Below are 13,863 nucleotides of genomic sequence, written 5' to 3' on the forward strand. Positions count from 1 at the left end.
GTGGAGTAAGTAGCCAAGCTCCTTTCTTTTTCACACTCATAAGAAAATGTCTCAGTGGATATTTTATGATCCTTTTGCTCAGAGCTTACAACCTTCTTTATTCCCAATTGTCATCACAAACACAGATTCACCAAAATTAATGAGGGACATAATTCTGCTTTTGGTTGGGCAAAGAATTTCCTCTCCTAGTCTTCTTCCTTTCCCACTTCCTTAAAGAACTACTTCAACTTTAGGAAAGACATCAGCTCACTTCCCCACAGGTGTCTCCCCTTTCTTTGCTCCATGAATCACCTCAAGTCTATGCACAGGGTTATGAAAACCCTGCTTCTCTCTGAAATCAAGGGATGAAGAGAATGGTATAGAGGGATTTGGCATCCTAGCCCATGCCATAAAGGTCCTGGGGAACCCAAACCACCACCAGGTTAGACAGGAAATGTGAACTCAAAACATCAGGGGCATCCAAATTATGGGAAAAGTGCCAAGTTGGTCATTTGGCCAATTTTTAGAAAATGGAGAAATGATGTAATTGATTTCTAAGGTGAAGTTCTTAAAAGAAAGCTAACTCACCTTGTGGCTTTAATACTGGGACACACTTATCTGGGAGACTAAAAGATGAATCATGAAAGGGATCCATTAGTAGTTGTGGGTTTGCTCCTCAAAAAGCAAACACATCCGTATCTCACATTAACTTTGGCTGCTAAGTGCAAACAAGTGGGTCTTAAGAATCATCAAAACCCCACTATGCCATGCTCTGCCTGCTTCTGTGTTGACTAAGCTCACTCAAAAGTTTAGAGCCTTTTGATGTAACCCTATTATATGAAACATACAAAACCCACAAGCCAGCAGCTGTTAACAGTCATTTAGTTAGACCTGTGCTACCTACAATACTTACTAGCTCTTGCCATTTGAGCTCTTGAAATGCACCCAGTTCAAATTGAGATGTTCTCTGGGTGAACATAGGAGCTCTGGGAGCATAGTGCCTAAAGGCACTTGACTGCTAACCAGAAGGCTGGTCGTTCAAACCCACCAGCCACTCCTCGGAAGGAAGATGGGGCAATCTACGTCCGTAGTGATACTGCCTCGGAAACCCAAGGAGGGGTCGCTATGAGTTGGGTCTGACTAGATGGCACATAACAACAACAACTGGGTGAACATACACACCAGATTTTTAAGTCATGTGGTTTTTGTTAGGTGCCGTCAAGTTGTCTTTGACTTATAGCGACCCTATGTACAACAGAACGAAGTCACGGTACGATAAAAATGCAACATATCTCAATAATTTAAAACATATTGATTGCATGTTGAAATGATATTTGTGAGGTATTAGTTTAAATAAAATGTATTCTTAGAATTATTTACACCTATTTCTATCCACCTTTCTTAATATAACTATAAAAATTCTTAATCTATATGTGGCTTGCATTGTATTTATGTATTTTTTCAAGAAAAGATTTATATGTTTTATTTGCCATACATTTTGCTATTTTAAAGAGTACAATTCACTGGTTTTTAGAATATTCACAGAATTGTGGTACCATCACCACTATTTGTGGGACAAGTCCACCACCCCAGAAAGAAATCCTGTACCCATTAGTAGTCATTCCTCATTCTTCCCTTCTTCAAGCCTCTGGTGTCGCTAATCTACTTTCTGTCTCTGCACATTTCCTTGTTCCAGAACATTTCATGTAAGTAGAATCCAACACTATGGGGTATTTTGCCATTGGCTTCTTTTGGTTATAATAACAGTTCAGGGCTGCAGCAATAGGCTCAAATGTCGCAAGGCTTGTGAGGATGGTGCAGGACTGGGCAGTGTTTTGTTGTGATGTACATAAGGTCAATATGAGTCCGAACTGACTTGATGGCACCGAACAAAAACAACAGGTTCCTCCATGTTGTAGCATGCAGCTTCACTCCTTTGCATGGCTGTGTAGTATTTTCTTGTATGGCTACACCACATTTTCTTTATCCATTCCTCTGCCGATGGGCATTTGGTTTGCTTAGAGTTCTTGGTTATTATGAATAATGCTGCTATGAACGTTTCTGTACAGGTTTTTGTGTGGACATGTTTTCATTTCACTTGGGTATATATCTACAAGTGAAATTGCTGAGTCATGTGATAACCTATGTTTACCTTTTGAAGAAACTACTAGATTTTTCCAAAGCAGATACACCATTTTGCATTCCCACTGCCATTGAGTCGATTCCGACTCATACTGACCCTAAGAAAACAGAGTAGAACTGCCCATAGGGTTTCCAAGGCTGTCAATCTTTACGGAAGTACACTGCCTCACCTTTCTCCCATGGAGTGGCAGGTGGATTTGAACTCGTGACCTTTCTGTTAGCAGCCAAGCACTTAACCACATCACCACCTGGACTCCTTGCATTCCCACTAGCAATGCATAAAGGTTTCTCTACATCCTTATCGACCTTTTTGATAATAAGGAGCTCTGGTGGCATAGTGCCTAAGGCATTTTACTGCTAACCAGAAGATTGGCAGTTCAAACCCACCAGCCACTCTGCAGAAGGAAGCCTGGGTAATCTACTTCCAAAAAGATTTACCACCTCAGAAAACCAAAGGGGGTCGCTATGAGTCAGAATCAAATCAATGGCAGTAAGTTTGCATTTTCTTTGGTTTTTGATAATATCTGCCCCATTGAGTGTGAAATGATATCCTATTGTAGTTTTCATTACATTTTATTTTTATTGGACATTCTTGCAATAGACTATCTTTACAGAGTTGTTACAAATTCTTAAATTTGTCAAATCCACAGGGACAATTTTGCTGCATTACTTGCACCCTAGACATTTATTTTGTCCCTCTTGGTTTCCCCTCCCACTCAGAGACCCACTTGTCTCCACAGTAGTGCTCACAGTCACATTGTGCCCAGGGAACAGAGATGTCTTAACAAGACAGGGCACACCACATGGCAAATAGAGAAGATGATAGTATCTGTATAGAAGATAGGGAAACAGACAAGGTTGCTCCACCCAGAGACCAATGAGATTGGGACTTCAACCACCCAGAAGAGTAAGGAGATAAAAATCTGGCCACATATGCCACCATATCCATATACTTTATCATTTGGATTTATCATCCAAACTGGGACAGGGGTTCTAGTGAAAGGAGGTGCCACTAATAGTTATGCTAGGATTATAGGGGGAAAAAAAAGACAATTCTGACAATCTGTGACATTTTCACCCTGCCTAAATCCCATTTGTAGCACACTGATTAGGATGCTCTGTTTGAGAAGACTGTGCCTTTCTGGATGGAGTTCATTACATTGTGTTCAGGAACATCCCAATTGCCCACTTTCTTGTGGCCAAAACTATTTTGCTAAGAAATACACTGAAACTTGTGACAGGCAGAACTTGCCAGGGCTGCCAGGTTTATCCAGGTCTCACAAGTTTTCCACCTTTGACAGGGCATAATCTTACCACTCTTCTACCTCTCCTTTTAGTGGAACATCTTTGAGTTTTCCTTCTCTCAGTTTTCCGCCTTACACAGGTTCTGGCTTTCACAGGTTTTACTGTGCTTACTATTGATCACTCTCAAAGTGATTTTCATGAAAATCCTAATCATCTTAGGTGGGATAGCTTGGAGGAAAGATCTCACAAATTAAAGGCAGGCCATCATCATGGGGGCAGCCTTAGCACCTGGTCAATGAGACCAGAGAGATGGTTCTTCTAGTTAGTTCTTACTGAATGCATTTTCCCCAAAAAATGCTTAGTTGAAAAAAGAAATCCTCACATATGTCCTGGCAGAGACTCTTTACCTCTTCTCCCAGCTTCTCAGCTTGCTTGTTTTTGCCTCTAAATAATGCACAACAGTGGCAAAATGCCCTGCCTCATCAGCCTATCATTTTGCATCCGGGGAGTCAGGAACAGGCACACACGCACATACCAGTAGGAGGAGCCGAGTGTGATACTCCAGGAACCTATTTCCTGAAGACATGATCTGAGTGAGAGAGAAGGGGCAGAAACTCCAAGCAAACATATCAAAAGCAAAAACAAACCAAAACAACCAACCAAATAATAATCCAATGGTTTCAACAGACATGTTCTTTTCCACTTGTGTATGCTGCTATTTTTTGTTTTAATAGGGTTTCATAGGTTAAACAGCACATATAGCCTCCTGGCAAGACTTCCTCCAAATTACAGGTTTTATTTTATGTGCAATTTTTGACATCAGTTTAAGTAAGGCCATTGAACTTCTCCTCAGGACTTTCTAGACAAAGCCATGTGGTGCCTCATAGACTTCCAAATTATATCCTGGACAAGATGGCCAACAAGATGGCCTTGAAGGGCCCGTGAGTGTGTGCTCATAGCTGGCTCCAGCTGTGCCGCAGCACGGTAGGGAGGAGGCTTCTGAAGGGGTGCCGCTTTGCCTACGGAGTCAAGGAAAGTTCATTTCATTCGCAGACACATGCAAATAAATTGGGGCTACATACTTCCAATGAGGATCAGAAGCTAAGAAAGATTTAGTAGGAGAATTACGACATTGTCATGGGTTTGACTATGACTCATCGTGACCCCATGTGTGTAACAGTAGAACTGTGCTCCATGGGGTTTTCAATGGAGTGTCAAGCAGCAGTCAAGGCATCAGACAACATATAGTATTGGGCAAATCTGGTGCAAAAGACCTCTTTCAAGTGCTGAAGAGCAAAAATGTCGCCTTGAGGACTAACCCAAGCCATGGTATTTTCAATTGCCTCTTTGGGAGCAAATCGCCAGGACTTTCCCTTGAGGTGTCCCTTGGGTTAATTTGAACCTCCACACTTTTGTTTAACAGTTGAATGCATTAACCCATCTCCTTGGTTTCTTAACTGCAAATCCTGTCTCTCACCATCCCTCAATCTCTTGTCATCAACCATCCGTAGTATTCTAGAGTTTATAGAGCAGAGCAGTGAACACTGCTGACACTCTTCCCAGGTTTTTTGGATTCCTTCTCCTTATGGTACCGGCTTCCCATCCCCATCAATGTGCTTTCCTTTCCTGTCATTGGCATCAGTACATCTTCTTTAGAGCAATGCCCTAGGGCCAGTGGATCTGTGTGGCCATTTCCTGCAGAGAGCCAGAAGTGCACTTAGCTAATAACTAAGAAGTACAGGGAATATCAAAGTCCACCTTCCCTAGCTCTAGGTGAGACAAATCTGAGGTGTAGCCCACGTTCCAGAGGCCCCTGTACGATCAGGCTGAAGCTACTCTCTGCAGCACTTTGCCTTCAATCACACACTTATTTGCCTTCCTCCTTCCCTCCCCTATTTGGCTCTCTCCACTCTTCTACCCGTCACCCTGGGAGCAGTTTCTTAATAAACCATTTGTACACCATTTTTCAAGTCAATGTGGCTTTAATATATATCATCTCTCTGTAGAGTGGAGAACCATGATGGTGCAGGAGTTAAAGCACTCAGCTGCTAACCAAAAGGTCAGTAGTTTGAACCCCCCAATGCACTGTGGGATAAAGGTGTGGCAGTCTACTTCCATAAAGCTTACAGCCTTGGAAACCCCATAGGCAGTTCTACTCTGTCCTACAGGGCTTCTAGGAGTCAGACTCGATGGCAGTGGGTTGGGATTTGATTTATCTGTAGAACTTCAGATAAGTATAGGACACATTTAAATTAGAATTTCTGATACACAATGTGTGAATCATAACAAATTAGGGATAACATTGAGAAGAATGGGAATTCCAGAACACTTAATTTTACTCATGAGGAACCTGTACATAGACCAGGAGACTGTCATTTGAACAGAACAAGGGGATACTACATGGTTTAAAATCAGGAAGGGAGTGTGTCAGGGTTGTATCCTTTCACCATACTTATTCAATCTGTATGCTGAGCAAACCATCAGAGAAGCTGGACTATATGAAGAAAAATGTGGCATCAGGATTGGATACGCAGACGACACAACTTTGCTTGCTGAAAGTGAGGATGACTTGAAGCACTTACTGATGAAAATTGAAGACAGTCTGCAGTATGGATTACACTTCAACATAAAGAAAACAAAACAAAAAAATGTCCTTACAACTGGACCAATAAGCAGCATCATGAAAATAGGAGAAAAGATTGAAGTTGTCAAAGACTTCATATTACTTGGTTCTACAATCAATGCCAATGAAAGCAGCAGTCAAGACATCAGACAACGTATAGTATTGGGCAAATCTGGTGCAAAAGACCTCTTTCAAGTGCTGAAGAGCAAAGATGTCGCCTTGAGGACTAAGGTGCACCTAACCCAAGCCATGGTATTTTCAATCGCTTCTTATGCATGTGAGAGCTGGGCAACGAATAAGGAAGACCAAAGAAGAGTTGATGCTTTTGAGCTGTGGTATTGATGAAGAATACTGAAAATTCCATGGACTACCAAAAGAATGAACAAATCTGTCCTAGAAGAAGTGCACCCAGAATGCTCTTTGGAAGCAAGAATGGCCAGACTTCACCTCAGCTACTTTGGTCATGTTGTCAGAAAGGACCAGTCCCTGGAGAAGGATATCATGCTTGGTAAAGTGGAGGGTTAGTGAAAAAGGGGAAGGCCCTCAATGAGATGGATTGACACGGTGGCTACAACAATGGACTCAGGTATAGCAAGGATCATGAGTGTCACAGGACCAGACATTTTTACGTTCTGTTATACATAAGGTTGCTATGAGTCAGAGATGATTTGATGGCACTTAACAACAACAACAATAACAATAGTAAATAATTATCTGTTGTGTATCTGAAATTCAAATTTATCTGGGCATCCTGTATTTTTATTTCCTAAAGTGGGCAGCCCTATCTGTCAGACCCTCATCACAACCAACTGAGATGAGCAACACGATTGTTGTTAGCTGCCACTGAATCTGCTCTGAATCATGGCACCCTTATGTATGACAGAATGAAATACTGCTTGGTCCTCCACCTTCTTCATGATTATTGGTACATTACAGTCCATTTTTGCAGCTGTTGTGTCAGGCTATCTCCTGGAGGGTTTCCCTTGTTTTGCTGACCCTCCACTTTACCAAGCATGATGTCCTTTTCTAGTTATTTGTCTGTTCTGATGACGTGTCCAAAGTAAGCAAGGCGAAGATCTGCCACCCTCATTTCTAAAGAATATTATGGTTGTATTTCTTCAAAGACCAATTTGTTCATTCTTTTGGTAATCCATGGTATATCCAATATGCTTTGCCAACACCATAGTTCGCACATCAATTCTTCTATTTTTCTAGTTAACTATCTAACTTTTGTGTGCATATGATGCAAATGAAATGACCATGGCTTGGGTCAGATCCACCTTAGTCAATGTGACACCATGTCATTATTTCCATTTTAAAGATTAAAAAAAAAATTAAAGCTTAGAGAAGTCCAGTGACTTTTCAAAGGTCACATAGGAGCAGGCAGTTTTATTCTATGTCTGGGTTAATTTTGTTAAAGCTCTGTACTTCCTGACTTCCCTACTGGAAAAGCAAAGTTACCAAACTAATTCAAACTAATGGCCAATTATTATATGGTGTGTTGAACTAACTCAGAAATATAGTATGGTAACAAACAAGGCCTGAACAGGAAAATATGAATTGTTCGCAGAGGAAATGTCTCATCTATTGACAAGTGGCCTTCTCCTACCCCTCAAGTTTCAGCATGGTGTCTGCTTAAACTGAATTTCTATATAGTGTAAGTCACCCATTGAGAACTCTAGTGGTGTAGTGCCTAAGGCATTTGAGTGCTAACCAGAAGGCTGTCAGTTCAAACCCACCAGCCACACCTCGGAAGGAAGATTGGGCAATCTACTTCTGTAGTGATACTGCCTCGGAAAGCCAAGGAGGGGTCACTATGAGTCAGAGCTGACTCAACGGCAGTGAGTTTTTCTTTTTTTTTTTGGTAAAGTCACCCATTTCCTGTGCCTTTGAGTAAGGCTGGATACAATTTCAAGGATAATAAAAGAGAAGAAAATGAAATGAGCTCTGCATTTCATCAGTTCTGAATGCAGTTAGTAATAAAATGGCTCTTCTGGTTACACTGTGGAATTTTGTTGAGAATATTCATGCCTGGCTCAACGGGAAATAGCAGAGCATGGAGGTTGATCACAAGCTCTGGCTCTGAGGTCCATCAAATATGGATTAAAACCCTACCATTCACTATCTAATGGACAGTGACTTTGCTAAACGGTGAAAGGTCTGAGATTTTATCCCCCTTGATAGATAACAAGTTAGCCTGCAATAGGTTCACGGATGCTGGCAGAAGAGGAGATTCCTGGGTCAGAGTACAAGGACTTTGTTACATACGGCAAGAGCAGTAGCCAGAATATCAGCATTTGTGCCAATTGCCCAAGCCCCAATTCCCACTGGAGAACATGAAGAGAGTCAGGGGCACTGGACATATAGGACAGAAATCCTCAACTATGGGAACCTGAAGCTTTCATCAGGGATAGTAAGCCTATCTGACTTTTCTCCTAGTGCAAGACAGTATCCTTACCATACTGGACAATCAACAAATCTTCTCTTTGCTCTGGAGGGAGACACTATTTCTGTTATCCAAGGCTTCTGGCTGTACCAATGTCCTTGATGAGATAGGGCAGAATAAATGCTGTGAGTGCCTCTGCTTGCCAGATATGCAGAAATCAGAGGGACCCATGGAGAATACTCTCCCAACACTCAATCTCAGTCTTCTTGTGGTAGTTATGTTTGTGTGTCAAGTTGGCTGGGCCTGGTTGAGTGGCTGGGCAGCTGGTGGTAGTTATTCCCCATGATGAGACTGGCAATCAACTCCATGGTGGGACCTACCACAAGTAGCTGCCTTTGGGATGTGGTCTGCTTCCTGTATATAAGGAGAAACCTTGGGAATGGTCTCTAGCCTATGGCTGCATGTAGCCGTGTCATTGCTCAGCAGCCTGCCATGCTCTGCCAACCTTGGGACTTACAATGGACTTAAGTTAATGGCCTGCCATGTGGTTTGGTAACATCAGGACTATGCCTTTTTACTTGTCAACCTTGGGGCTTCTCAGCCTCAGCAGCCAGCAGCTGTCTGAGTGAAGAAAATGCCTCTAGCTCCAGTGGGCTGGGAGCAGGAGGCGGAACTGGACCCCAAGATTGAGGGACTTTCACCCAGTCCCTAGAGCCTCGCACTTTGAATTTGGACTTAAAGCCTCCAAACTGTAAGAGAATAAACTCTTGTTTGATAAAGCCATCCGGTTTGTGGTATATTCTTGTCAAAGTGGCACTAGGTAATCATAACACTCCTCATCTGTAAAATTGGAAGAACAGTTTCTATCTCCCAGAGTTCCCCTCACTTTCTGTTTGGAAAAATTCCTATGTCCTGACTAACTCTGCTTCTCGCCTCTTCTAAAACAATTGTCTCATTCCAAGTCATTCAAGGCATCTATGGAAGTAGAAAATGCTTTGAGTGTGACACCAGAGTCCTGGCTTTTGTCACCTACTCACTGAGCAAATGTGTACTGAGCACCTACTACCTATAAGGCCCTGTGTTATGTGTTGGGTTAAGCCCAGACCGTCTGGCTTAACGTACCTTTGTTTCTGAGATTCTGGTATTCACCAAGGCTTCCTCCTTTCTAAAATAAGAATAGCGATCCTTCCTCCTACAGTTAGTAGGAATGATGAGATCATGAATGAGAAATCACTTCTAAATTTATAAAATGATATAGAAATGAAAAAATTTCCCAAACTGCCTTTTCAGTGTGAGCCTGGCATAAAATTTTACACATCTAAGATTGCCCAAATTTTATTAATGGAGTAGCATAAGGTAATGACCAAGGAGGGAGATTCATTTTATATTCAGTCTCAAATCACATAAAGAATGAGAGAGAGAGAGAGAGCAAGGTCACTTCACTGCTCTTCCTCTCGTAGCTCTCCAATTTCACCGAGCGTTGGTGCACGGTTTCTGCTTAAACTGACTTTTTATAACTTTACTGAAACAATAGTTATAGTTCCTCATAAGGTCACAGGAAAACCTTCTGAGGATTGGTTTGGTAATACAGTTGGTTGTTAAATAATATAGCTGGATGTAATACAAAGAGCTTCCAATTCATTTTAGGGTTGGCAAAACACAAAATCATAGATCTCTAAAAGCCAGGGGGAAGGTTGATTTATCTACCCCTCTCGCTTCTTTCATAGCTTTAGGAAAAGATGGATGGGAAGCACCCCCACACTCTTGCTCATCAATAAATTTTGATCCTGAAAAGAATTCACAGCACAAAATTCGATGCTATTTTCAAATGAGAACTAACCAAGGGACTCTGAATATATAACACAGCAGGTTTCTCAGTGAACTCTTGGAAAAGATTAATGCGTATAAACTCAGGAAAGATTCATTTGAGTCTTAGAGACTTCACAGTGAAAATGAAGAAACTCTAGTGCAAAAGGAGCATCATGAAAGAAAAGAGGTCCAGGCAGATCACATACGGGACAGAGAACAAGCCAGAGGCAGACCAGTATCAGCTTTCTCATCACAGCAATCCATTCCAGAAGGTGATGGAATAATGATAGTTTTGAAGCACTGCATAATGCTGAGAAAATTCTGAGGAAAAAAAAATCTAGTACTGAAAACTATTACATATTCAAGAGTACATATGAAAATAAAGGTATTTTCAGACAAACTGTATAACTCAGAAAGTTTGCTGATTGTCCATGACTGGGAGGAAGGCATTTGAGACTTGATCCAGAATAAATAAAAGGAATAAAGGAAGCAACAAAATGAGTAAAACATATAGGTAAAAGAAAGAAAGAAAAACTGTTAAATTTAAATAAGTATTGACTGGGGAGAAAGTGTCTCTGTGTGTCTGTGTGTTTAATAATAAGTTGAAATGAAAAGTTCAGATTCAAAGTATTAATAACTTGGGAGTTGGGGATAGATTCCAGGCTGGGAGCATGTACAGAAGAAGCTAAAGTGTCTCATTTGGGCAAACAAACATTGGTGAACTTCACAAATATTACTAGAAAAGTATTAGCTAAAGTATACCAAAAAACCAAACTCACAGCCATCCAGTCAACCTCAACTCATAGCGACCCTTCCTTATTGGGATTCCAAAGCTATAAATCTTTATGGAAGCAGACCACCTCATCTTTCTTCTACAGAGCAGCTGATGGGTATGAACTGCTGACCTTTTCGATAGCACATAAATGCCTTAACTACTATACCACCAGAGCTCCTTAGTTAAAGTGTATTTGTTAAAAATAAAGGAGTTAAACAAAATAATAATAAAATGCATCACTTCTAAGCAGTAAAAAGGGAACAAACAAAATTCCACCAAGAAAATTTTTAAAAATAAAAATAAGAGAGAAAGCCTACAAAAATAATTCTGAGTATTTCAATAACACTCATAAATAGAATCAATTAAACTCATCTATCAAAATAGAGACATTCCATTTTTTTTGAGAAATCATTTATGGTTCAAGACAAAATATTATCTCTCACTTTTAAGGAACTGATATCATACCCATGCTGGTGAATCATCACAATGTGATAAAAATAGAAATAAACACAAAGGCTTCAAATCTCAGGTATTTAAAAACAAACAAAAGTCCAAATAATTGATGACTGAAGAAGAAATAAAAATAAGTATTATAAAATATTGACAATTGAAATGTAATGAAAGCCACTCCATACCACCATTTGTAGGATGTACAAAAGCAGTATTTAAGCACTGTTGTCGTTTAAATTAAAAATTAAAAGGAAAAGGAACAAAAAAAAATGGATTATGTGATGAACGCAAAAACCAAGAAATGCCAAATGAAGCGAGAGGAAGAAACTGAAAGATAAAAGGAGTTAAAATGGAAAAAAAATCAAACAAACAAACCTGCTTAGAGTTATTCAATATAGCTAAAGTCAATTCTACTTAAGCCTAATGAAATAAACCACTAGAAATGGAAAAAAGAGGAAAGGGCAAAAATAAATAATATTAAAAATGAGAAGCATAACTATAGACACTGGAGTGATTTGAGACATCATAAGAGCATAATAAACACAATTTGAACCCAATGGATTTAAAATTGGAAAATAAATTTCTACAAAGAAATAAAAATTTTAAAAGCCTGAATGGAACAATTGACCACAAAAAAAAAAAAAAAAAAAAAAAAAATTCCCTCTAGGTCTAGATAATGTTACTGGAGATTTCAAACAAACTCCTACTGAAATGATTTCTATTTTACAATAACGGGTTTATACACTGGCAAAAGATAGACAGCCTGCCATCATGTTTCAAGAGACTAGCATAACCAAGAAACCAAAACCAAAGAAAAAGAACGTTAAAAAAGAAAAAAAAAAAAAAACCCACTGCCATGGAGTCAATTCTGACTCATAATGACTCTATAGAACATACCAAACCAAACCCAACCCCCTGCTATTGAGTCGATTTTGACTTATAGTGACCCTGTAGTACAGAGTGGAACTGACCCATAGGGTTTCTAAGGCAGTCAATCTTCATGGAAGAAAAGCCCAAACCAAACCCAATACCAGTGGAGTGAATTCTGACTCACCGAATCCTTAGAGGACAGAGTAGAACTGCCTCATAGTTTCCAATGCTGTAAATCTTTACAGAAGCAGAATGCTTAGTGGTAGGGGAGGGAGGCCAAACTCACTTATGAATAAGAACCTCCGGTGGCATAGTGGGTAAAGCATTTGGCTGCTAACCATGAGGTCAGTGGTTGAAATCCACCAGCTGCTCCACAGGAGGAAGTTAAGGGAATCTACTTCCATAAAGATTTACAGGTTTGGAAACCCATCAGATGTCACTATGGTCTAATCGACTTGATGGCAGTGGGTTTGGTTTGGTTTTGGTTTACTTATGAATTCAGAGGTAAAAATAACTCTAATCAAGGCAGAGAAAGCATTTACTACCATTTAATACCTACTCTTGATAAAAAATGATAGCAAACAAAGAAAAGGAGAACTTCTAAATCAATAATAAGGTCTCTGGTAGCATAGTGCCTAAGGCACTTCACTGCTAAACAGAAGGCTGGTGGTTCAAACCCACCACCCACTCCTTGGAAGGAAGGTTGGGCAATCTACTTCCCTAGTGATACTGCCTTGGAAACCCAAGGAGGGGTCACTATGAGTCGGGTCCGACTCAGTAGCAAGCAACAACAACAGCAACATGAAAATTCTACTGAACACAACATACTTGGTAGTTAAAAGGAGTCCCTGAGTGGTGCAAAGGGATAAATGCTCAAGTACTAGCCAAACTGATGGTGGTTCGAACCTATACAGAGAGGCCTCGGAAGACAGTCTTGGTGATCTGATTCTGAAAGATCACAGCCTTCAAAACTCTGTGGACCACTTCCACTCCACACATATGGGGTTGCCAGGAGATGGAACCAATCTGATAGCAACTAACAACAACAAAGTTAAATGTATGATGCACTCCAATTACAATCCAGAAGCAGCTAAACAAAATACGTCAGCAGATATTCAACACTGTGCTAGAGATTCCAGCTAATGTAGAGATTTAAACTTAAGAATATAGATTTTTGGATTGCAAAGAAGGGGATGAAATTTTCAATGTTTGCAGATAAGGTGCTAATTAGGATAATAAACGTGTAATTAGAATTTGTACAGAAATTCCTTAAGTGGCTAGTGACAAGATTATTATACAACAGTCAATAAGGCCCCAATTAGACCATTTAATAGGTATATAGATCCAAATCTCAATAGTAAGAAAAACCATGAAACACCTTAGTCTGCATCTAACAAAATTGCATGTTATGAAGAAAACATACATGAAGAACTATATATAAAGAAAATTATAAAATATTCCTAATGGAGTGGACTTCCAGTAAAATGAAGGAATAGGCAGACAAGTGATACAGACCCTTTTTAACAAAGAAAAACCAATTGACAGAGATACAGAAGATAATCCTGGAATCCTGAGATTTGAAAG

Source organism: Orycteropus afer, unplaced genomic scaffold (genome assembly GCF_000298275.1).
Source record: "Orycteropus afer afer isolate SDZICR_OR568_19922 unplaced genomic scaffold, OryAfe1.0 scaffold00304, whole genome shotgun sequence".
Classification (NCBI taxonomy): Eukaryota; Metazoa; Chordata; class Mammalia; order Tubulidentata; family Orycteropodidae; genus Orycteropus; species Orycteropus afer.